The sequence below is a fragment of the Sturnus vulgaris genome, chromosome 2, assembly GCF_052056855.1.
Source record: "Sturnus vulgaris isolate bStuVul1 chromosome 2, bStuVul1.hap1, whole genome shotgun sequence".
NCBI classification, from domain to species: Eukaryota; Metazoa; Chordata; class Aves; order Passeriformes; family Sturnidae; genus Sturnus; species Sturnus vulgaris.
Window position 1 is genome coordinate 72,142,998 of NC_142244.1, and position 26,624 is coordinate 72,169,621.

At 37.5% G+C, this 26,624-nt stretch overlaps 1 long non-coding RNA gene across 1 annotated transcript in view; it reads left to right on the forward strand.

The window, feature by feature from the left end:
- LOC148224847 (uncharacterized) overlaps nt 1-25,504 on the forward strand; it is a 37,882-nt gene extending 12,378 nt beyond the window's left edge. The window contains exons 3-7 of the long non-coding RNA XR_015801974.1: nt 17,290-17,329; nt 17,846-17,943; nt 19,422-19,607; nt 22,399-22,561; nt 22,901-25,504. This is a non-coding gene — a long non-coding RNA (uncharacterized LOC148224847). The remainder of the gene's footprint in view (nt 1-17,289; nt 17,330-17,845; nt 17,944-19,421; nt 19,608-22,398; nt 22,562-22,900) is intronic.
- Nucleotides 25,505-26,624: the final 1,120 nt, after the last annotated feature.

Here is a 26,624-nt window from a genome sequence, read left to right on the forward strand (position 1 = left end):
GGTTGGTGAGTGCCAGATTTTTTTAGCAAGCTCTATCTACTAATTTTACCACCAAAGTTGAAACTGCCAGAGACCCCTCTCCCTGATGGCACTACTGAGAGAGTCTTTGTTAAATTTGGAATGGGCAAACAAGTTTAAAGAAAAGAAGAACTGACTTAAACAACTGTGCAAAAATCAAAGTGTGTTTCCAATGAATCAGTACTTGGATTTTGAAAAAAGCTGACATAAAATTTCTTGTCTGGTTTTTGTTCTGTAGACACTTTTAAAATTCCTGAATCAAGCCAAGCCAGTAAGTAGAAACAGAAAATGCTACAGACTTACCTTTCTTGCGAATTTTTATACAAACCAAACCAAACCAAAACAGCCCCAAAAAATCAGCCCCCCCTATATATATATATATATATATATATATATATATATATATATATATATATATATATATAAACACACACACACACACACATACATACATATATATATATATGTATAAATCTCTCAAGACTATCTGATTTTGCATCTAACATCAAGTTTGCAAATCCAAGTTTAAGCCGATTTAAACCCAACTTCCCACCTGCCAAATAAATCTAAAAATTGTTATTGGTAGTGATAGTTTATGACAGAAATCTGATGCGATTCCAGACTGGATTTATACATGGATACAAGTTTCCTTAGTGATTTAGGATATAGAAATATCATCATAATTGTATTATTATGGGAAATGTACTTTAACATAAAGGGTCTGAAAAATATTTGTATTTTATATTGATAAGATCCTGATATAGCTGGATTTGAAGGCTCAAACCTTTCTTTCCGAGTCACAGAAACAACAGGAGGTAATGCTTTTATCAGTTTTGTTTTAGTACATAGCAAAGAGATAATGGAAATTCTAACTGCAACAGATATCTTTGAATCCAGGTACGACTTATTTTAAATTAAATATGAGAGCAAACACAGGCTAGACAGTCTGTTAACAAAAAAATAGGTCTGGAGAACCTTATGAAAATTAGTCCTTAAGATTTAGTGAAAGCAAAGTTACATATGAGTTCTCAATGGTGAGAGAAGGATTTTGACTGAACAAAAAATGAAAGTGACAGAAAGAGAATAGTGCTTTGTGTCATCCAGAAGCAGTGACATTGGCATTATGGCCAATAAATTAAGGTAAATTAGGTAAATTAAGAAATATATACAGCAATTAAGATTAATGCAGATAAAATATAGGCAAAACCAAATATGTCCAGCAGACTTTCAGATGGTCTTCATCTCATGTTGTTGATCTACACACTTGCAAGATCTTGTAGATGGGACTAATGAAGAGTTGGATGTGTTAATTCATCAAGTGGTGAAACAGCTCAATAAACTTAAAGCACAGACATCACAGAATCTTAGAACTGTAGAATTGTTTAGGTAGGAGAAGACCTCTAAGATCTAGTCCAACCATTAACCCAACACTGCAAAATCCACTACTAAACCACGTCTCCAGATACCATATCTATGCATCTTTCAGATACCTCCAGGGATGGTGACTCCACCATTTTCCTGGTCACTCTCTCCCAGTGCTTTGTAAGTCTTTCTGTGAAGAAATTTTTCCTAATATCCAGTTGAAACCACCTCTGACACAACTTGAGGCCACTTCCTCTCATCCTGCCCCTAGTTCCAGGGGGAAGAGACTGCCCCTCTCACCTGGTTACAGCCTCCTTTCAGGTAGCTATAGAGAGTGATAAGGTCCCCTCTGAGTGTCCTTTTCTCCAGCTGCTCCTCATAAGACTTGTGCTCCAGACCCTTCACCACCTTCAATGCCCTTCTCTGGACCTGCTCTAGCACCTCAATGCTCTTCCTAAATTTGGGGACCCAGAACTGGAAACAGATATTGAATAGAATCGGCCTCCATACTGAGCTCTGCTCAACAATACTTGTGCCCAGCTAACAACTAGATGTTATTCCAGTCCTCCTCAACTATCTTTAAGCTGCTGCACTGCAAGGAGTGATGAATCCACTTTTAACTCCCCAGACTTAGGACAGAGAAGAAGATTACTCAGGAGCAAATGATTCCATAGACTTCCCGTGAGGATAAGTGGACTGTCTGAAGCTCTGACTTTAACTTTGTGTTTTGGTCAATAATATCTTAATGAATACTGAACCCATATGGTGTATATAAAGAGAATCTAAAATATTTTTATTTTCTGAAAGCACTATGCTCATCACTAAATAAGAGAATCAGCTTTCTTCTTGCTTATTTTCCCAATGGCCCCATTTTCCTCTGCAGAGTGGAAAACTTTCAGCTTAAGGCTCTGTGGTGGTGAAGGTATTTTCCAAGGAGGTGGGAGCTGTGGGACTGTTTTTTTTCTGAAAATGAGGGAAAAGGTCTTACACATCTGGTTCTCTAACTGCTAAACAGCTCTGCAGAAGTCTGAGCACAACTTGTTCCTCTACCCATGTGCTTAAAAAGAAACTTTCCAGATGCATAATGAGGAGAACCTCATTCTTACCTCCAAGTCTGGGAGGTTTCAAGCTGTAAATTCCAGGTGCATGTAGTTTTTTATCTCAACTGTAAAAAGATCCTTCTATGAATATGAGAGAGACAAGATTCAAACATGCTTCATTCCTAAGTAGTGCTATTACTTGGCTTGAGGCTTCCTTAAAGGTATAGGCATTTCTCAAGTCTAGAGTTTAATATAAGTGAGAACCTAACTCAGAATGCTCTTCTCACTGAACTCCATGTTCTCTTATGCTTAGCTGGGTATTGTCTATATACTTCTGGAAAGTGTTTTATAAAGATCAGAACAAAGTAAACTTTCCATTATTACATGCCTGTCACTCCACCTTCTCTGTGAGCAAGCTGCCTTTCTTGTCTTTTGCACATCTTTTACTGTAGTTGAGAATGGAAATAACCTGTTGTATTTTACTGCACCTTAGTCCTCTTAGATTGTTCTTTTTCAGAAAGGAACTTCACTTTCTCTGTAGGTAGGATTACAAGGAGAAATCCAGTCTGTGTGATCCCTTTCTCAATTATTTTGAAACTTTCAGTAGTATTCCTGGCTGTTAGAGGACATTAGGGATTTGATCCCTTAAAATTAAGTACTCATGGTTCTGTAAGGTAAAGCCCAAACCAGTCGGCAATTTTAAACGTACAGATTTTGTCCCATAGTTAAAAAATTAACTGAAAATGTATTATTACATTCTTGTGAGAAAAAAAAAAGAGGGGGAAATGAATCCCATTTATATGTTTGGTGAAAAACTGCTTTGGAGTTTATATAGTGAGAAAATGCTTATTTCTTCTGCTTTTTAATGATTTTTTTTAATTGCTATTATACTACCACTCATATTTTTGTCTCGTGCTTGAATGACTTTCTTTCAAAAAATCTTAAGAATGGAAAAATACGGCCTGAGTATTTTTTTTTGAAATCTTACAGAGCATGCTAGCAAGGGTATGCTAGAAACCTTTTGAAATCAAGAATGAGCAACTCCTCTAACTGTACCTCTGAAAAAGCAGATAATCTCCTCACAGATCACACATAAAAGTACAGATGTTTATGTCTCAAGGTACAGATTGATTATTGTAACTTTTTTCTTTTTATACCATTGAATTCTACAGATTTTACAGATTTACAGACGTGTAAACTTGAAATAACACAGTGTTAAACTCAGCACATTAAAAACTATAAGTGCATCTAGTGCAGTATTCATCCAAATATCTCTACAGTTACATTCTCCTACTCCTTGCCAGACACTTTGTTTTTGTCTGCCTTTAATTTGGAAGCTTTTGGGGAATGAAAATATCACTATTTCTTTTCGTAAGTTTACATAAAACTGCACTCTTTACTGCAAGATAAATAATGAATAAAGTTTACACATGCTGTTTGAACATGTTTGAGGAGCCTTGCAAGAAGTGAGCTGACAATGCAGACTTAACATTTTGATCAGTCAAAGCATATTCCCAGCAATAGAATCAAGTTGATCCCCAGCAGTTATATGCCACTGAATGATTTGTGATTTTGCATTATCAGTTGGAAATTGATTGAATGGCATCCCTTGAGCTTTAATCTTTTTCCTAATTGCCTGTGATATATTTTTCAGGAAAGTTGACAGCTTTGGAAGGGTTTGAGTTGCTCTGTTAACATATCTGGTTTCTCATCTTGTGGCATAGACTGACTGGAAATCCAGGGATAGAGGGCTTTTGTGTAACTTCCAGACAGATTTAATTATTAGTAATTACATAGCAATACAAACAAAAGTACTTTCAGGCAGTGCTTTTTGTCATAGTGCTGCCCAAAACAAAATGCAAGCATAAGCTTCTGAGGGAAAAGAAGAGGCTGAGAAGGAATCAGCATTACCTCCTTGCAGCAAAAATGGATTCTCTGGAGGGTCCTCTGGAGAAAAACACCTGATCTCTGGTAGACATTTACATTTGAATTAGTCACCTGAGTCCTCTTTAACATTAGGGAGGGAAAAAGAATGGTTAATCTCACTCTAATATGGACAGTTAAATTATGTCAAATCAATTATTCTTTAGGAGTATGTACTTTACTCTTTGGCTATGAAAGCAACATGGTGGCATTAGCCCAAGTAAAAGCATCTCCACTGATAAACTGTACATCTAGGTTAGGTATAGTCTTCTTTGATGGTTTTATGTCTAATTGTAAATTAAGTAATGCCAAGGAATGAACCTGGCTACTGGAATTCAGTCATCTGTAATTTTATTATTTAAACAGCACATGGTGTGATTTTAGTCTATTCCACTTAGGACTACACCAAACATTTTCTTGGCATAGTTTGGGAGCAGACACAGCCATTCCCAGCAGATAATGTGAATGTAGGCCCTCTGTCTTTGATGGTAAAATATTTTAGAAATAAAAATGGAAAAAACTCTACAAGTGATATTTAATCTTCTACTATAGATGCATCTGGAACAACTACATTTGAGAGTAATGACAGGGAACAGCAAGCCTTCATAATGCAATATGTCACATTTTTTCATCAATTTTTTGATACAACTGCAGCATCTTAGTTTATCTGGTAATGGCAAATGTGTAGACAAATGAAATGAGAATGAGAATTCTTAGAGGATTTCCACAGCACACAGTGAGAATCATGATGAAACATCTTCCTGCATAATGTTGATAAACTGGAAAAACATAATATGGCCTGCTGTACCTGTGAATGCTTTAATTGCTGCAGTACATCTTGTGCATGAGGGTCATGACATAAGCAAAATTAAAAGAACAGTAAACACATTTTTTTGGTGCAGTCAATTTGCTATGCTCTATCAGTCTCTTTTCCTTGTCCAAACAATAATATAGAAAGTTAATGAGCCCCATGAGATATATTTTAATTAAACAGCTACCATAACATCCACCCTGTAATATAAAAAGTTTTTTCACTTCATAGACTTTAATGACAGCTTATCATTCCCATTTTAGCAAAACAGTATTTTAGACTAGGCCAAAGTTTTTCCTGATACAATCAAGACTTTCATATGTAATATGGAATTATCTGCTTGGAAATTAAATGCATATGTAGACTTTGCATATTCACCAGTACAGAGCAATCACACAGGTTCCCTCTCTATTATAGATTTTTATATTTGTGCTATTATTAACAATGTGAATAATGTACCAAATGTCTTTTGAAAGACAGAATGTCTAATGGTTGTTTTGAATTCTGGGTAAATTATTCCATGAAAATTACATCTGCAAAGTATATACTTTAAAATGAAACTTATATCAAGCAAATAATTTCTTTAAATATATTAAATTTCTTATATGGAATAGATACTATGCTCTCTGATTCAAATGAAAGATTACAAAGTCAATAAGAAATGAGAACAGGCTGTTTGCAATTTTCTGAGATATGAGAAACTGCTGAGCCAATTGGTAAGTTCAATTCACATGCTTATTTCCCTATTAATGCTACTGTAAAATAAAGAATAAACAGGCTTTGCTGTGCCTGCTGCTTAATTAGCCATAACAAAACTTCCTGAAGTGTGGTACCCCAGCAATAGAAGGTATCATGGTTGTAGGCAGTGGCCTGCCAACAATAATATGAAAAGATCCTGAAACTTGCCAAGACTTCTAGTCAGCAAGGCTGGGGCTTCTCCAAATTATCTGAACCATTTCCTGCAGATGCATTGAATTTTTTCATTCAAACAATTTTTAGAAGTTATTTATTTATCATATTCTGGGTATCTTCTCTTAACAACATTGTCTTGAGGCTGTTTTTGGAAAGACTCGGACAATTCGATCTGGGTTCCATGCAGTAAGAATTTTATTTCAGGACTTCATGTTTTAGTAAATTCTTACAGTTGCATTGCATAGTATTAACCATATTCCACTGATTTTCAACGAGCACTTAATATGAAGAAAAATTTTTCCATAATCTCCTTCATTAACTTGATGCTGGACAATGGTTTGGATTACCCAAGGGAAAGAGTCAGTGCTCCTCAGCCAGTGATCTGCTGAGGCCAGGTGGACAGAGATCAAGTGGGACATGATGGACTGGGAAGGAAGAGGGGCCATGGTCTTTTGTTACTGACTAACAGTAACTGTGATGGAGATGACAGGGAAGTGGCTCAATGCTGGTGAAAGCCTACAGCAAATTAGTTGCATTTGGGAGCAAAAAGGAAACAGGAAGGAAATTGTGCCACACCACCCCAGAAATGCTCTGCCTCCCAAGATTTTCTTGAATACATGCCACTGAAGATGCCATTCTTTGCTTTGGAGAGGAGCTAAGTTAAACCCTGGCTTTTGCTGGGTGCTTGCCAGCCTCAGGCAGGCAGGAGCTGCAGGGAGACCAGGCCAAAAGCATGCATGTGTGCCCATGGTTTTCATGGAGGCTCTTATGTGAGGAGAGTTCTGAAACTGTGTCCCTTTGCACAGCATAGATTCAGTAAATTAGTGTCTATGGATGTGCACATAACCTCCCTGCTTGGACTCCTGAGGTCCTCTGCCTTGTCTGTAAACATGTCCTTTGATGGTTGTGCTATCCTAAACACACAAAGGAACACTAAGCATAATACAAACTTGGCTCAGAAGTGCTCCCTATTTTCTTAGATTAAGCACCTTTTTATGGCTGCATCTATTTTAGAGTCTGAACAACTTTATAGTTGACTCATATAAGGTTAATGGAATCTTGTGGAGAACACAATTTGTACAGCAATGAACAAGAGCAGAAACTTTCTCAAGTAAGAGATGCAGTTACTGTGGCATGAAGTGACATCTCTGTGGCATTTGAATAAAAACCTACAAATTCTCTTAAGAAAGAGAAAGGGTAGGAAATGTTGGTGAGAAAAATTGTAAATCAAGCTAATTGTAAATCAAAGTTACACAGTGTGAGACCTCTCCAGGCAAACACTGGCCAAGTGTCACTGTGCACAAAACATTCTAAGTATGCTTTCCAAGTAGTCTAGATTTTTCTAGTATTTGTTCTTCATTTGGTTAGGACTGTTTGCTCACTTGCTGAAGTCTAATATGTGTTATATGATAAAAGACATGTCCAAGAAGCCCACCATCTGCTTTATCAACCAGCAGTCTTATCCACAATTTCCACAACAGCCATCTAAATGCAGCTCATTCTCAGTGGGCAAGTTCCATCGGCATTGTGGGACAATAGAAATGAGGCTGGGAGACATTTTCCTTAGCTCTCTTTTACTACTAATGGCCTTTGAGGAGACTTGCTACTCATGACAGCTGTGCTTTGGCTAGAGTTTTTCACTGGAAGGACAGCAGATCCCAGTACAAAATCTCTTTCAGTATAAATAGAAGTCAGCTTGCATGCAGAAGCAGGGTAGCCAGCAGCAGTGTTAATGCACCCTCCTCCTGCATCCCCAGAGCCGGCTGCTGCCCTGTGTGCCTGTCCTGGCCTCGCAGGTGGTCTGGTCTGTGAGTCTGCAGGAAGAGCCCCTTGGGGAGTGGGGTGTGCTCACTCATGGCCAAGGAGTGCTATGCTGAAGGGAAGATGGAGACATAGGGAGAGTCTGGGAGAGAGCAATGTTTGTGAAGAAAACACTTGTGAAGTTACACCTTTATTGTTGCAAGTCTATAGCTCTTTGTTCCTTTGGAAAGACGGTGCAAATTGGGTGCCAAATGGAAACCCAAACTAGTGGTGTCTGGCTCTCATCTTGCAATTCCTTTGGATAATTTTGAGTGAGCATGTATACAAGCAAGACAATGGATAATCAGGCTCCTCAGGTAGGCAGGTATGTATCTTCCTCTTTAGAAGCCAAGAGAAAAAAATGTGTGATGTGGTTTCTTTGAAGGTGTTTTATTTTGCTTTTTAGCTGGTTCTCTGAAGAATAGGAGTAGTGCCAAGTATTCTAAAACTGAGAATGAATAAATAAATCTTATTTTGGGACATTTTCTAGGTGATGAGGAGAGAAAGAAAGGATTTCAGAGATGAAAAAAAGAACAAGAGGACCCAAAAATATATTAACTTTTCAGTTAGTTGTTTTTATAAAAAGGAGTAATTATTTAACTTTCCCTGTGCAGTACATTCAATGTGTGCTTTCTGCTGTGTATCTAAGAAAAAAATTAGCTTACAAAATTATTTTTGGCACTTTAGCATTGGAGATAATAAATTAATTTTAATTTTAAAACAACATTTTGCCATTCTTAAGTGAAAAAAAATTATTCTACTCTCCATTCTAAAGCTACTCCTCATTTGTTTTTAAAAAAATTATCAAATAAAAAAAAAATCCATTCTAAACTATAATTCTAAAATTATAATTTTCAGAAGGGCTTCACTGGGTAAGTGCTAGCTCTCTTCTCTGTTCTTATTTTCCTTCTTTAAGAAGTCACTCTCCTCTTTTTTTTTCCCTGGCTTTTATTTTTTAATCCTTTTTGCCAGAGTCACATCTAAACTTTTTTGTTATCATCATCTTGCAGCAATATTACCATTGCAGCCACAGTAACAGAGGCTGTTGAATTTGATTTTCATTATTCCTTTTACTGTCCTACTGGATATATGGCATATGAACGTTTTAATATTACATTTCTTTCTAATCAAATTACATCTCTTTCTATCCCCCAAAACATGACTAACGCTAGTTTGCCAGGTAAATCAAATCAGTGAGTCTGGATGACTTTTTCTCTTAACACATCCCAGCAGACACAGGCTTTTGATAAGAACTGCAGCATGGGTTGATTGTACCTTCAAAGGAAATGTGTGGGTAAACCTGGGGAGCACGTAACTAAGGCTTTCTTTGAAAAAGACAGAAGCAGGAAATGGAGAATCAGAATCCCACCTCCAGGCAAAGGAATGCCTCTTGGCCAAGGAAGCACAGGCTCCTATGGTAGGATGGGTCTTAATTCCTGAATTCTGCTACCAAAGCAGTCCTTCTCTGCCTTTGGGACCCAGGCCAGGCCCCAGGCTGATACACCCTGTTTTGTTGCTCTTGAGATCCTTACCAAGCTTGACTCTGCTCTGCCAGTAATTAACAAAAGCTTTGGCCTAAAGCTTGAGTATGATTACCATAAGCATCTACTACAGTAAATATTTCTCTAATGCCAATGTCTCCTGTTCAATTTAAGTCCCATATATTCTATTTCACATCTTAAAATAATTTCATGTCATCTACTGCAACTTTCAGTGATCTCAAAAAACCTGTCAGACTTCAGAAAATACATGTCAGTTTCTGCAGTCCTTTGGATGCATCCTTTGAGTGAAATCTCCTAAAGAATTAAATTGGATTTTCCTTGAGAAAGTAATGAATAAGAGTTGATTCTGTCAAAGCAATCGGCAGTTTTGGTCAGCAACCTCCTGGAAGTCTGTCCCCACAACAGGCTGCCATCTCCTGACTACATCATGTGTGAAATGAGTGTTCCTCACTCAGTACAAATGTGTTCCTATGATATGTTAGACCTAGCACAAATTCTCTAAATCCCAAATAGATGGGAATTGAAGAAATTCCATGAAGTTCCACATCTGGTAAAAATAGTACTGCTTAAAAGCATTTAGTATTATTAGACTGGATTTCCCAAAAGAAGAAATATGTTCTGAATGTACGATCACTTTATGTTTTTAGCCTCCTAAATCCATCTACTTGTTACAAATTTCCTGACTTTTTTTCCCAACCTCTGTTTCTTCAACAGAGCTGAACAGTCTGTGGATATTTCTGTTAATGTTATTTCATATATTTTACAGTCCAGGCAATCAGTACCTAACCAATTGCATATCTTTAGGCAGCTTACTAAAAATGGAGCTCAAAAACGATGTAAAATATGGTATTTCTATGTGCAGGAGGATGTAAGTGAGAATGTAGCTCTTTCCCTCAGCCCTGGTGATTTACATGGAGTAACATCATAAACCTGTCTTTATGTGGGAGGCTCCATGAACATAGCATGAATCTGTCAAATTCCAGTCTCTCTGGTACACTTGGTGCCAGTTTAAAATCTTTTAGAGACTGAAAAAAGAATTCTAAAAATAATATCTCCCAGATATAAAAAATAAACACCACAAAATGCAGTGATAAGCATTTCATAAGGATATTAGTGGGTATCTGCTTTCTTCTTTGGTAGTGTTTTACTTCCTACAGGTTTTTCACTGATTATAAACCTGTCTGCCTTATCTACCGTGGGTCTGCATCAATACTGTCACCTGCAGACTGCTGACTCCTCATAGAAATGTCTCCACCGGAAAGAAACAATAAAACTTGTTTGATAAATAAAACTTTTATCTCTGCACTTGGTCAAATACAATTTACCGAGACTTTGAAAATCTACATCTGTTCTGTATACAATTTGTATTGGCATTTGTTCCACAGATGTGTAACAAGACAAATACCTGTCCAGGCTTACATGTGATTCAGAAATGCATATGTTAATCATGCTGGTGGAAGGAGGTGAAGGAAAAGACAATAAATCAGCTTACAAATGGTTTCACTTGGAAAGGTCTAACAGAACAGGGTTATTTTTATCCTAGGATGCTTTTAATTTGAATCAAAAATGCTTTACCACATGTTCTGCCAGCAGTTCAAAAGAATTGGTAACAAACATTTAATCTTTTTTATTCTGGGATTGGCACTAAGCCCTCATCAAAAAGTGTATGCAGTCAAACAGCTTATCTCCAGTGAGCTGTTTTCCTTAATGTGTTCCTAATTATAATCCTATATATTGCTCACTGTGGCCGATTGAACAATATGGCAATAATTTCTTTACAGACCTCGCTGTTCTTTGAACTGCAAGTACAGAGGGCTAGGACGGAACCAGATCAATGGGATTTGAGTGCAGAGGAATCCAGCCAGATGCAATCTCTGGAGAATGCATTTCCAGCTGTTCTCCAGAAAGAGACCAGAGCAGACAGCTGGCAAGTGTGCAGCCCTTTTCATACAGCCCCACGGATCTGTGCTGCAAGGTGTAGTCCTTCTTATCTTTATTGCATTCTGCACCTCTGGGGAGGGATTCACACAAATTCCACACAAAAGGTGTTTTTTAACAACAGGGATTGGAGTAATAGCCTGCCCACCCCCTCCTCTCAGGATTTCATTAGACTATTAAAAAGTTTCTGAAGGACTATTTGAACCAAACTTGGACAAATATTTCCATAAGCTGAAAGCTGTAAAATGATGCTGAGAGGAAGTGAAAGTATTTGTGCGATAGTGTTAGCTATGTTTGTGAAAGGTTTTAGAATGTATAAAATCTGAAAAGTTATGCCTTTTATTCTTAAAGTCCCCGCAGCCCTAGGACTTGCAAGACTTTCTGCCTCTTTTTCCCTGTGTGAACACCTGGTTCACGATGAACACGTATTGCTGTAATGTGACAGGAACCAAGCAAAGGAAAATGGTAAAAGCTGAAATTATGTTTATACCAAAACAACAGTTTGTATTTGTCAGCTTCCACTTAGCTCTGATGCAGTGATAGTTAACAAGGAGAACAAAGTAGTTGAGTAAGGATTTGGCACTCCTGTGCTTTTTTGGTTAAGTTTCTCCATATTCCTTCTTTCCTGATTGACGCACATGCTTCCTTTACTGGGATGTGTTCCCATTGCCCACATACCCCTCACGTACAGAAGACCCAAGCAAAACACAGCATAGTGCTTAATCTTTGAAACAAAGAAGATCAGAGAGGCAAACTCCTCAGATTAACCCTTCATAATTCAGAGGACAAACTGAGTATTTTGGGGCTATATATTTGTTTTGCTGGAAAAGAGGACATTGTACAAAGTCTTTCTAGAGACCACTCAATTCCTCCAGAGGGTGTTTGGGGAGGTACTGCATCCCAAGACGAAAAATCATGTAATGGTATATTTCATAGATGTATGTTGCTGATGTAACAGGGACTGAAAGGCAGATAAACTCATTTTTGACATCCCCAAAGGATCCAAATACAAAGTTTTTTTTATTCGCTCACACACAGTGAACACTATTGTGAATTTCTGACTTGAAGGTTTCATAAAATCCATTTTTTCTGTACTTGGGTCTAACTGCCTTTGCCAAACAATGTTGAGAACTTCACAGTACACTACTCACAGACTTTTAAAGGCCTGGTGTCTGTGAAGTCAAGGTGTGGAATAAGATCACTTAAAAAAAAGTGTTACTTAATACACTTTTGCACATACAAGTAATTAATCAAATAATTAAAATCTCTGAGGATGTTCAGCTGGACTGTGAGGCAGTTAAGGCTCACTGAGGCTCTCTAAGTAATAAAGATCATTGCTTTCAGAAGATAGCACTACTCTTGTTTTTTTTTTACTTTCACGTCTTATGCCTCAACTGTTGGGATAATTACCTGCAAGATGTCTGAATTCTCCCCTTTCAGACAGGTGGAAAACATGTCACAGTTTCTGCATGCCTCTTTTAAGGTACCAATTTCTTAAGATTGCCAGACATTGTGCTGGCATTACTCACTACTTCTGTTCATGGTAATTTCCCCCTCCGTTACGGTATTATTTTCACAAAGTATGGCCAGACACTGAACCATATTTGGTGATAAAGGATATGTGTCTTTTGCCATAATTGCCTTTTATACTGTCAAGTCACCAGTGACCTTCTTTCAATTTCAAATAGAGATTGCACACTTTCAAATAAAGAGATGGATAAGCAATTTTTTTGATGAATGGTGATCCCATCACTTCTGTTGAGTCCTCTGGAAAGGGTGCTGGTGATTGTCAGACTGTTGTGAAAGTCAGCCATTTTTAACTGAAAGAATATTCCCTTTTAGGATGAGTATTTCTAGGCCACTTTCTAGCCTTGAGAACAACTTTACAGACAGTTTAAGCAGCTAGAACCCTCACATGAACAAAAGCATGAAAATTTTTCCACCACTGATCAAGGCCAAAGATTTGAGCAGATGAAAAATTGTTCTTTGTTAGAATCTGTGATGGATAAAACACTGGTTGCCAGTTTCAGCTGTGCTGTTACATGAAGACCAAGTCAGTAGCCCATTTGCAGCATTTTCTAAGAATTTAATGTTGCTCCTCATGTCATAATATTTCAGGATCAGAGCTTATTTGCTTCAGTTTCTCATGTTGAATAACTTTTTATTGTAACATACCCAGGTAGCCAATTTAGGCTGTTAGAACAATAGTCTATACATGAATCATATTTTCAAATCATTTTGTATCAATTTCGCATCTAGTGAAACATGCCTGCTATTGAAAGCCTCAACTCTGATGTGACCTGCCACTTACTGTCTTACACACATATATTATTGTCTTCCCACAGAAGCTACATTTCTGCTTGTTCAGATTTATCTCAGCTGATCCATGTTTTCCAAAGCTTCTGGTTATGCCATACAACTTTTTCTTCTCATAGTTAAACATCATGTTTATAGTTTTTTTGTATCCTCCCTACCAACAAAAATGTTATATTTTGCAGTCAAACCCCTCAGGGGTTGGAAAGAGCCCAAATGGTAGTCTGCAGAAACAATATTTCTCAAAGGGACTGTTGAGTGTGAACAAATACCTTCTGTTTTTCTTAGGGCACCCTGTTGAAAGCTATTTGGCATTATCCATGTTCCCCAATATGTCTCCTCTCATAGGCAGAGGAAAGTTGTCACATTTTATATATAGATAGATTGAAAGATATCTTCAGAACTTAAAACAGGCAGAGATTTGTCTCTTTTTTAATCTAAATGGCTAGCAAATGAATACACACTAGTAGCTCTTTTTTGTTACTTCCAGAGCAATAAACATCATCATCTGTTTTAGGGTAAGAGGATCTTTCATTTGTGTATGAGCTGTTGTTTTTTTGGCTCATTCAGCAATTTTCCTATTCTTACTTCCTTTTCTTATAGTGGTTTGAAACCTCGCACTAAAGTGTCAGACAATGTCTTTGGGAAATTTCATTCTTAAGTTAAAGTTTTTGTTGCTTGTCAAATGTCAGCTGTTTTGCTAATAATGACTTCTAGATTCATCTTATGGATCATGCTTTCTTTATTCCCCCTCACCTTTTCCTCCATGTTCATGTGACCTGTTTTCTATCAGGGAGTTGCCAGCTAATATTGCAAGCTTTTTAGTCTCAGATCAGACACAAATTGTTCTGTTGGTTTTTCCCTCCTCCTGCATCATCTCTTAGATGAGATACATGTTTCAGTGAATCTTAGGTTTCTAATTACCTTAGCTGACTGAAAACCATTCAGAACCATGTGTTGTAAAAGAGAAGATTGCTTTCTGAATTTCATTGTCTTGACTGTCACTCATATCTGAGAGACACAGAATGATTGGTCTGTTTCAACTTTATCCAGCTACATCCCAGTTTTCCAGAGCTACAGGTTTGACACAGGTTCTGACTGTTGCACTATGCCAACATTCACATGGTGCATTCTGATAAGTTCTTATTTCTTTAACATGTGATACCCATATGATAATCAGTGAGCAGATTTACAAGCGATGTAACATTTAACTCACGTCCAAGTCAAACATGAAAATTTCCATTTGCAGCTTACAGGAATTTTAGTTTCCTAATTTTTAGATGTAGATAGTTAAGTCATGCTTAGATACAAACCCTTTTGTGACATGTTGCTATTGAAAAAATTGTACAACATATGAGCAACAATGCAGTGAATGCACAAGTCAGGATAGCAGCATTTCCATTACTACTATTTTCCATTAAAGTCTCACTAACTTTTAAAAAGCATAATGAGCATGACCAGCAAGGATGAGAACTTACAACTTCCTTTGCAGATGACTGTTGCAATCACAGAGCAACACAATAACAATATATCTCCTTATTTTCTCTTTGACCTATAAACATTGAATTCTTCTCTGAATAATGACAGAGCTTCATGAGGAACAATGTGTTGTGATCTTATCCTGGCTTGCCAAGTCCTTTACTGCAGTGGCTGAGACCATAATCTGAGCAACAAAAAGCAGGAAGTTTTGAATCCCCTCACGTAGAATATTTTATTCCTGTTTTCTCATTTTCCAGACAAATATTTTAACTGTTGGTGATTGTATCATCTTAGTGCTGGTTTCATATTTTTTAGGTGATTTCATATCATACTGTGGACTCAGTCTCCTCCCACATTTCCCAGTGAAGTGTCTTGAAAGCAGGAAGACCATTTATTTAGATTAGATTCAGTTCAGGACTGAGCTAGATTCATCCCACTGAACCTAAGAATTTAACTGTGAAGGCTACATCGCCCCAAACTCCATCTATATTCAATAAATCTCTCAGTAGAGAGTAGGATGACAAGGCTCCAATTTTAGGTATGTCTATGCTAAGTTGTTGAAAGTAGGTAGATAAATCCAAGCTTGAGGGGTATCCTTTTAGACCTTCAAGGCACTAGTTCAATTCTGAATTTATGCACTTGCTTAAATACGCATCTATTTGGAAAAGCACGTAAGCACACACTTGCAGTTAAACACCTAAAACTTAGGCATAGAATCCTGCAATAAATCATCTTTTTCGTGACTACTGACTGTGGCATATTATTTAAAAGAGAAATGACTCCTGCACTTCTATTTTACTGAAGCGATTTTAAACCTCCCTCTGGTAATAAGATATTTCCTACTAAGCTAAATCTCACTAACTTTCCAGATTTCGATGTTGTATTTCCATACTGTCCTTCTGGTTTGGAAAATTCCTGAATTCTCATTCCGTTGAAACAATTCCATTTAGTTTAGTTTGGAAAGCTGACACTATGTATTGTATTTAAATTAATGGTTATGATTGAAGAGATAATCTGGCTGCACTTGAAAAGATAAACTCTAACAGTGATTATAGTAATTTCAGCAATATGAAAAACTCTTCCACTTTCTGTTTTTGCAGATTGGGAAAACCAGCCTATGAATAGAAGCATATTAAATATTTGGTCTTGTTTGATCTTTTGGTGAAACTAGTCAGTCATCTTATTAGTAAGCACCTAGTAAAATCCATGTCCTTTGGCTAATGAAAGTCTAGCACTCATGTTTGGGATTCTCTGAAACAACTCATCTAATTTTTCTAAGCATAAAATAAGTACAAGATACAATAACAGCTGAGATTAGAGTATGTTTATAAAACGAAACCTGAGCTAGGAGCCATCTATTCCCCAAATACAGAAAAATATTATGCACCAATTTAGCCAGAAGAAAAACTCCACTTCAGGTGCTAGAAAAGCAGCCCCTTGTTTCCTAGGGTCCCTTTCATTGCCTTCCCCTGTTCTAAAAATCCAGCTTGTCTCCTTGTCTTTCCTCACTCCATAGCAATCTTCCTTCCACCCTGTATTAGCATCTCTGTAAAGAGCTTCTCCAGATCCTTTCTCCAAGCCCGCTTAGGCATTTTGTTTGTGCAAAGAGAGCAAAGCATTTCCTTAAGGAGAGAAATATTTAAGTGAATGTCTACTTTAGGGATATGATCACTGTTTGGATTATGGTAAAAACCAAACATAGTTAGATACCTATCTGATAGACAACCATTGAGCCTGAAATAGTTTTACATACGAGGACAATTACCTTCTAATCTCTGCTAGAGATAGTCTCCACTGAAGTTGTCCTGTTCATCTTGATGGAAATGTAACTAAGATCAAAATGAAGCAGCTGAGGCAGAGGGGTTTATAGCTCGCGCCAAAATAAATCTATGGGACCAGATTTTTCCACCTAGATTGTTTCAGTCTAAACAGACTGAAAAGTTTTTCCCCAAGTAAGAGAGAAGCCATTAAATAAGCAATTTTAATAGTTCAGTCACCCTCAATTTATTTGGTGTCCCTTTGAGATTATCGAGTGAAACAAAAATAGTACCTTTCTATATCTTTCTTTCTATAGTAAGTAATGAATATAGAACAAACTTTCACACTTTCCAGACTTTTGCTTCTTGCTGCTTAGCCTCATTTCCTTATTTTTAATTATAAATAAATTAACAATAATTTTTGATGTTCACAGCACACCATGCACATCAGCTGGAAAAGAAAAAGAAAAAACGGTTAGTACAATTTTTTAATGGAATGCAACATATGCTGCCCCTTCTGTGAACCCAACACTTATTCAGGAAATTAATTTGTCAAAATGTAAAAAAAATTGCATAATTTAATCACATTTTTGGAAAATATGGGTCCAATCTTATAAGATGCAGAGAAGGCTCAACTCTCTTAAAGCATTTCAATGGAAGCACTTAGCACCTCATAGTAACAGACTGATTTTACGTGTCATTTTAATGATCTTTTTAATAGTTAATTCTGAAACCAGCAACACTGAACATTGCAGTGCCTGATGCCCTTTGTTGGGCCTGGCTCTGAGCCAGCTTTATGCTTTGCAGCTTATTTGTACCCAACAATCTCACCTTAAAAAGTATTTGTTTTCCCAGGATGCAGGTGTTGATATAGCTGCATTGTAGGTAAGATTCTTGGATCAGGTTATAAATCAGAGCATGGTGCTGACTGGGGAACAGAGTTCAGGCCTCGGGGTGGATCTGAACAGTCTCTCCCCTCCTCCTCTGCAGTGATCCTGTGCAGCCCAAGAGTGGTCCAAGAAAAGCAGCTTGTACAGGCACTACAACGTCTGGAAAACCTTGCTACTATTGATTTTCAAGCAAGAGAGGTAGGTATATTAGGCATGGCTTTCAACGTTTTACACCAGTTTTATACCAGTGCAACTGAACTTTACTGAAACTTTGCTGGCAAAGAACTGGTGCTACACAACTGACAATGTGGCTCACTGCTGCTGCTACCCCTTTTTTTGGCCATATGAGAAACAACAATTAACTTTGCCACATGTTAGAATCTGATCAGTCTTGACAGAATCATTCATGGACTCCTGGTCCCTCTGGTACTGCAACCTCAAAGACACAGGGTGTAACAACCCATTATTATTCTCCAATATTAATAATCAGCATTTCTGAAAATGTATCATAGGGAGAAAATCCCTTATTATTTGATCATATCTTTGATTTGTATTTATTTTGCACTTTGAGCTTCAACCTTCCTCCCTGTTTATATCTCTCCAATGATTTCCATCAATCCCTTCTGCCAAATGTAAAGGTTTTGAGTTCATAATTTTATTCTGCAATATTAAGACAAAAACTTTTGGGTTTTTTTTATCTTTATCATCTTAATCCTCATCTATTTGTACATCTTTTGCATGTGACACCTGTCCACCAGCCAGATGCTGAAGTCCTATCTACTACTTCCTTTAGTTATTAATCAACTGATTAATTTTCTGGAATTAATTTAAGTTAGAAAATGTCAGCAAGCCAACAATTACATGTATCATCTTCAGCAAAGTATGAGAAAAGACCAAACATACTGGATGTGGCATTGGAAGAACAAACCTGTACCTGATCCCTTTTTCCTGCCATTTCTCAGGTTGGATGGTAGATTTTGTCTGGTGAGGAAAACAATGGATGTCCTGGTATGCCTAGCAAATCCTGAAGTCAGTAACTGGCATCTGCTTTTTTCTCAAGCTGAAGGTCTTGATGATCTCCCTGCAGCCATCTGGTTCCTGGTCCTCACACATCTATCAGAACATAAAGAACACTCCACTTCCAGAAAGCCTGAGATTCCAAAAGCAATTTTTTGAACTTCCTTACTGAGTGCTTTTCATCAAAACTGCATATATCTGAAAACTACTAACCTTTTCCATGTACCTAGAACAAAGTGCCACAATAAGGAAGGGAAAAATAAGTTAATAACTCCAGGAAAATCCCATTATTTTCATTCTGGTTTAACATAAGCTGGCTAGCTCATGTCCCTTCAAGAGAAATTCTGTGAGTCATATCTGAGTAAAATCTGAGTAAGATCCTCGGAACTTGTTCCACAGTAACTCAGAATTAAGTTATTAGCCAAATGTTTTTGGGAAAAGTAGCAGGCAGAGACAGAGTATGTTCTGTGGAATAGTTGCATAATTTTGAGATCAAAGATTATTAGGAATTTCTAAGGATGCATTTTCTGTGTTTCTGTAGTGAATGGTAGGTTCAGAACTTTGGGGTGATATTTTCATAAATTGCCGGTTACCCAGATGAACATGTAAAAGAAGTAAAATTAATCCTTAAAAATATGATTTTTTCTCTTTATTCACAGTTCTCTGCACCAGACAATCTATCCAGCAACACTATATCAACAAATTAAAAGGCAAACAGAGAGTGGAGATCCTGGACATAGGATGCAAAAGTGGAACTGCATGAATATTTCAGATGCATCTACAACTTGTACATTCAGAATACCCCTACTACTATTCTATGAGAAATATGCAGCAAGAGATGTTAGGTAATGTTTTATTTCAGAGTAGGTAGTGGTTGGTCTAGGGCATTCAGGACATGGGATGGCGATGGCTGTGGTGTGAGTTACACTGTTAGAACAAGGCTGTGGTGTGGCGTTTGGCCAGTGGCTGAAGTGAAAACTGAAAAGCGACAACTGTATCCTGCCAAAATCTAGTATTGTCCCACAGGCTTTTCATTTTATTCCAAAGGTCATAATGTACTGTATTCAGCCAAATCTGCTTCAAGAAACTCCCACTCTAGGAAAAACACTTCTTGACAGAATAAGTGCTATACTGATTTTTTTATATTTTTAAATGAATTTTCTTTGTACAGAAATAGGTTTGTACAGTAATGTCTGTGTGCAAGAAGGTAAAATCCTGTGAAAAATGTGGCACAGTAAATGGATAAATCTTGTAGCTCAGCAATTTGTGTCAATGTCTTACATAGGAGGAAATCCTTTGCGACATGTATCAGATAATGGAATAATTTCCTGTAAGGGTGCTTACTGCATGAGGGCCTTACTCTTTGCAGTGCCATACAATGCAGCACATTAGCAGCACAGCACCAGTTTAACACCAGACATTAAGGCTGAGCTCTGCTTTTAGTTATTGCATCAGCAGGAGTTAAAGAAGCCTTGTTCTAAAAGTAAAGGCCAGAGAGGCAGGGTTGAGAATTAGCAAATACTGAAGAGTGAGGCTTTTTTGCATAAGTTGGACCAGATTCCCTTTCCATTGCTGTTTTTACATACTGAGTTACCCTTCTTATTTAGAAAAACACTCCTTACAAACCACTGGTTTTGAGACTCAGATCTATTTTTCCATCTAGGTTCTTTCACTTCATTACCTAAGTAGCTCCATCACCCTAAGTACCTAATACCTCTCATTATCTTAGTGAGTCATTTAGAGGTTGCCTATTTAATATCATGAATTCATCATGAATAAATATTAAAGCTAAATCTACATTTGCTCTGGAAGATTGAAAGCTTTTTTAATTTCTGAGGTCTAGGTTTCTTAACAGCATTTGAAACCACTGGAAAGGTTTCATAAAGAATCCTGAGAGCGATACAAACAGCAGCTTCCCAGTGAGATATAATATTTTGCCTAATAATAAACAATATCATTTATTGTTAAACCAAAAGGTGCTTCTGAGCAGTAGACAAATTTAGCTCTGATGTGGGTTTCCTTCTACACTGAACTTTCCAGCTCGGTAAGGAAAACTTTGTCCTCAAAGGTGAGGAAGAATTCAGTCATGTTTCATCCTAGAAAAGTCCTTATGTGCCAGAAGAACAGGCAGGTTGGAGATATCGAAGCAAGGTGAAATTTTTTTTTTTTTCAATTCCCACATTGTATTTTCAACCATGCAAAATGGTCTCACTTTCCCTCACTGTAATTCTGATGGCTACCACCTAATGCTATGCTATGATGAGGGAGATCTCTTTGCCAAAACTTCCTTTGTAGGATCACGAGGGCACATTTTGCCTTCTCTGAGACTACAGTACCTATGTCTACACTGCCTTAGGGCTCTTCTGATCATAATTTAACTTCTGTAATTTTTAATTGCTTACAGTCCACACATTTCTGAGCGTGCTTTCTGCAAGACGACCTAGATGGACACTTCTGCCTTCCACCTTGAAAGATGACCCAAGCCCAAGGATGTCCTGCTTGGACAGGGCATAACCACAGCCAGGGTTGTTCAGCAAAGCCATTCACCCTGTACTAGGTGATGACTTGTGGGGATGTCATATGGTCAGGGTCAGGCAAGCAAGTTATATAAGTGTCTTACTAATAGGGGCTTGTATTAAATAATTCAAGAAGTGATGGGATATGGCAAAGCACATTTGCAGTGGCTCATGCTTTGAATTAACTCTCACACTTTTATTCTTTGCAAATATGATGTAGTCTCTTCATCCTACAATTTTTTTCTAAAATTGAATCTCCTTTCAATCTGAACTAGGACTGAAACTAATGGAAATGCTGCTTTAAATTAAAAAGTTTGGGTGAAGAAAAGGCTTATTGCAGTTAATTAGAAAATAGCTATTTAGATTGAACAGAAATTTGAAAGACAGAGACATCCATGGGTTTGCATGTTGTCTTGCTATATGTCTTGACACTTGCTCAGAAGAGTAACTAAAAGGAAAAGAAATCGTTCCCATTGGCTGTGAGAAACACTGCAGAGCTCAGACAGTGTGGTACTGTATAGGAGCACAAGGCATGCTGCATTCCAGCCTGAGCTCTCCTGGTTCCCTTCTGACTGTGTAAATACCAGTCTTTCAGACGGGTCTGGTGCCTACTCTGTTCTTCTTCCCACCAAATCTAAGCCCCCTCCCATGATCAGGAAGGAGCAGAGAATTTCAGAAAGCAATTTTTAGAAATTATCTACCTTGTCCTTCTAGCAGGCTACCTTTCATGAAAGCTTCTCATCTGAATGTTGCCATGCCCCGCCTTCCCTTTCTCCTCCCTCAGAAGACTGTGCTTTTTTTTTGCTATATGAAGATTGTTTCTTATAACTGTGTTTCTATTCTTACTTTCACAAATTTGTGTTTCTTATTTTCTTCCTCCATTATTTCTATTTATATTGCCTTAATTCTTTTGGGCATTATTTCCTGCATAATCCTGACCATCAGTATATCTGTTTCTTTAGATCCCCTGATGCTCCACTCACAATACTTCTTGGAATCAGCCTCAACAAAATTCAATAAAACATTGCCTTAAAAATACAAAGTTCACTCAAGTTTTCTAATGGTCAATGGATTAAGGGTCAAACACTCCAGATGGTCTAATATCTTTTTCTGCCCTCAGTGCTTCCACCCATGAAAAAGCTGTGAACTCCACAATATCTGCTCTGGCATTCCAGTTGGCCTCTCCATACATGTCTTCTGTCTCACTCATCAGCACAAGTAAAACAGAAGGCTGTGCTATCATCTGGGAAGGAGGAAAGCAGGAAAAGAAAAGAAATACTGAGGTGAGAAATAGTGAGAAATTCTATGATATTACCCATGGGCAACACCTCAGGTGGATCATGGTGTGAAAACTGATGGAAGATGAGAAGATGCATAAATACAGCCATTTGTGCTGCTCAAGAGATAACTAGTTTTCTGTGCCTAAAAGGACTTAAGAGGTTCCTTCCATGTTATTCAGGACTTCTTTTGTCCATCCTGTTACTAGCACAGACAATTTATAGCTTTGATCTCAATTTGATACACACGTGTAACACATTGTGATGACTCTCACCTGATTTCTAGCCATGCTGTGTGGAAGGACCATAATTTATTTTACCTGTCCTACTTTATCATCTTTGCAGGAGGGACAAATGCTCATAGGTCAAGAAAGAACCTGGACTTGAGGACTGAAGAAGAATAGCTGGTGAAAACTTCAAGTCATGGGCATGGCTTTCTCTTTTAAGTTTAATTAATGTGATGGTTTTTAAATCTGTACCCCTACATGTGTGCAGATGGAGAGTTTGAGAGTTCGGCAATGCATTTTTGGTTATTATGTAGGGAATAGGGATGCCAAAAATAAGTGCAGTGAACCTCTGTCCATATTATTTAATAGAAACACTTTTTATATCAGTGTGGTGAGGGAGTTTCTTTTGTATAAGAGGTAAAATTGCTATTGCATGTTTCCAGGAAAATCTCTCAGTTTTATTTCTTAACCAGAATCCTTTAGAAATGTTCCTTTAACCCAAATAATTTTCTTTCATACAGATGTAAAGATTCGAAAGCAATTGACACAAACATGGACCCAGCAGTCTGAGAATGCATGAAATACTCCGTCACTTAATTTCCCTGGAGTATTTGTATGTGTTTACATCCCCTTTTGTTGGAAATCTCTGGAAGCTGGCTATCTTATGATCAGGAGCATGAGCCAAAGTATTCCTCCCAGTAAATGACGTCTGAAGTGTTTACTGGAAAATTACCTCCTCTTAGGTGCTGCAGAGCACCACAGCCTTGAAGTACCCATGCTAAAGAAAGCAATTCCTATATCAAGCAGGCGATAATCCCAATGAGGATGTGATATGTGAAAGGGGTCTGGGAAGATGGGATATTTTTTTCTGCACACTGTGCCTAACAATGGCCGAAATGCTTTCCCCCTGTCTGTTTGCTTTAACAATGTGCCATTCTGTACCTCATAAGCACTTAATTTATTCCAACTCTTTGGCCTGACCTGTAATCCCCCCTCTCCTTACCCATCTGACCCATCTGTGTTTCATTTCCCACTCATCAGCATCCAAAGAGCCAGGCCCAGGCCCTGTTTGGAGCCATTAGACAGAGATTGGCACTGCTCCCTCTTCCTGCACCACATCCTCCACTGAAAAAAATGACCATCAGATCAGAGAACAGAGCCTGCTTTGTCCCCGGCAACCAAGATCTGGAAGCACTTTCAATCATTTGCACTCTATACCCACTCAAATGCATTAATGTGATCAACATTGGGCCTGTTGTGGGCATTTTTTCCAGCAAATAGCTTGCTAACATTCCAGGCATGTACTTCCCTGAAAACAAGACCGAGACAGGGCCCTGAATATTCAATTGGAAAATCACCAAGAGCAAGAGCTTAGCTTGGCACGGCTGGTGTTGATTCTTAATAAGTGACTTCCTAAAGCTGAGGCATGGGGCTTACAGCTTCAATGACTTGTTTGAAAAATATTTTGTAGGTGCCTCATACCACTTTATTTCCTGTGGTATGCGTCATATTGTGAGCTATTCTGAGCCAGGCTGTTTAAGCACACTAACATTTTTTTTCCAAGATTGCGGTGTTTAACTAAAAATGTGCTTATACAAGATGAGCTCATAGCTATTAGTGCTGATGTAGTTTTAACTACTTGGATACCAATACCCCAAGGCCTAAAACCTGCTGGAAAGGGGGGGAAACGTAAGCAAAAACCATCCTTCATAGTCGTTGAAGGCTTTTTGCAGACAAGACAACTGGAAAAATATTTTTAAAGTTGGATTTTATTTCTATAGGACATTTGGTGTGCAAAATGCCTTCTGATCTCATTATAAAAGCTTGCTATTAAAAGATTTACTGATGTAAACAGGTAAAGGGATTTCAGAAATCCACTGAAAAATAATTTCTTCAATGTGTTTTCATGTGCTACAGATATCACTTCCAGCAAAAGCAGTTTATGTGTACCTCTCCAGTGCAGCTGGATGGACTAGGTACATCCTAATGTTTTATTCATTGGAATATGTCTTTCATTGACATGGCTACCATGACATGGCAATTTTAACTGTGCTGAAGGGGGGTCAGCAAAGATTTTAGTCAAGGCACACCATTGTGGAGGAGGGTGTCTGGCTGTCACAGTGCTATTGTTCAATGATGTGCTCTTGTACAAGTCCCATTCTTCAAGCTGAGAGAAGATGGCAGCATTTTGCATGACACACTTGAAAAGTCAAGGGGTGGGATTTTTGGAGTTTACCTTGGTGCATAAAGAGGACTATGAACAGTGGGAGATACCTGAAGGAATTCTTGCCTAGATTATATGGGGTCATGTCAGGTACAAAGATATTAAAAAAAGAAAATTAAAATGAAGGGGATGAATGTCTATATGAAGTCTATATGACTGTTAATTTCTAAGCCAAAAGCTGCATCCTGGATGTAATCTACATCTAGAAGTTCTGTGTAGAAGGGATAAAATGGAAATAAGTACATGAAAGAAAATGGAAATAATTTGCATTTTCCCAAAATATGATATGTATGGAGCAAGGAGAATGGAAAGGCAATGATGTGCAAATAACACAAGTCATGGTCACTTTTTCTAACCTAAATCATTTAAGAGTCAGGTATTCGGCTGCAGAAGAACATATAAAAGGACATTTGCATGTACACAATTTATTTTCATCCAGACTCCTTTTCTGTATTTCAGTGAAAAATAACTGAGAGAGGATTTACAGCTGAAAATGTCAACAAGAATGTTTTACTGTTTGCATTAAAAGATCTATTTAAAAATTTTTTTGGTGAGCTTATTTTTCTTACAAGTACACACACGTGAGTTGAAGTTGACCCCTTTACTAAAAGGGAATAGAATAGTTTCTCCCTGAATTACTGAAAAAGTAAAAAAAGGTTCTGTGCAATTCCAGAATATCTACTTATCATTTTCTGCTGATTCTATGGTAATTTATGGCACTTTGTTAAAGTGGCAGTGCTTTTTGACAGGGTTCAAGTGCCTATGTTTGTACTTGTATATCTGAGTCTTAACTATGCAGATACCTCACAAGAGACACAAACCAGATTCTGTCAGAAATTTGCACAAATCATTGATTATGCTAAACATCTCCCCCAGTTTTTATAAAGAACTTCCCTCTGAAGTGGGTTAAGATCTCAGTGGAGTATAGTATAGTTTCAGTTCCCTGGAAAAGCAAATTCCAAAGCTTCCAATCCCTTTCATAATACACTATGTTTATTACAAATTGTTTTACATTATAGAAAATAAGCTTCCCAATTTAGCAAAGTAATGGGAAGAGAATGCATGTAATAGAATGTAAAAATAACAAACTCTGTGATCAGTCACAGCATTTCAGAGCAAATGTAGATGTGCTAGTGGTGTCTGCTGCAGTGGTGCTGAAGTTTTGCCCTCGTGATGTTTGAGCTGATTTGAGTTTTCCCCTTATTTGGCCCCATAACAGAGCTTTAATGTTTAACATGGGCATAAATTCACTGTAGCCCTCAAGTGAAGACTATATTTAAAAACTGAATAGAATGCTTGAATTTACTCTCCAGATTTTTCTTCCATGATCAAGTAAAGTTCCATGTAACTTTCCTTCCCAGAGTAGTGCACACAAAATCTCAGGAAACAGCAGGGCTTAATTAGGACCCTATTTTATAGTTTCACCTGAAAAAATACATTTTAAAAATCACATATGTTTGGCTGTGCAGATTTTTTAGCCAATAAATTCTTGTTAATTAATCACATTAACGGCACTCCTTAAAAGTTGAAACAAAATCACAAAACAAACCAAATATCCCATAAATATAATGTATAAAGAACCATTCACCAATGCATAAACTACATGTCTAAAACATTT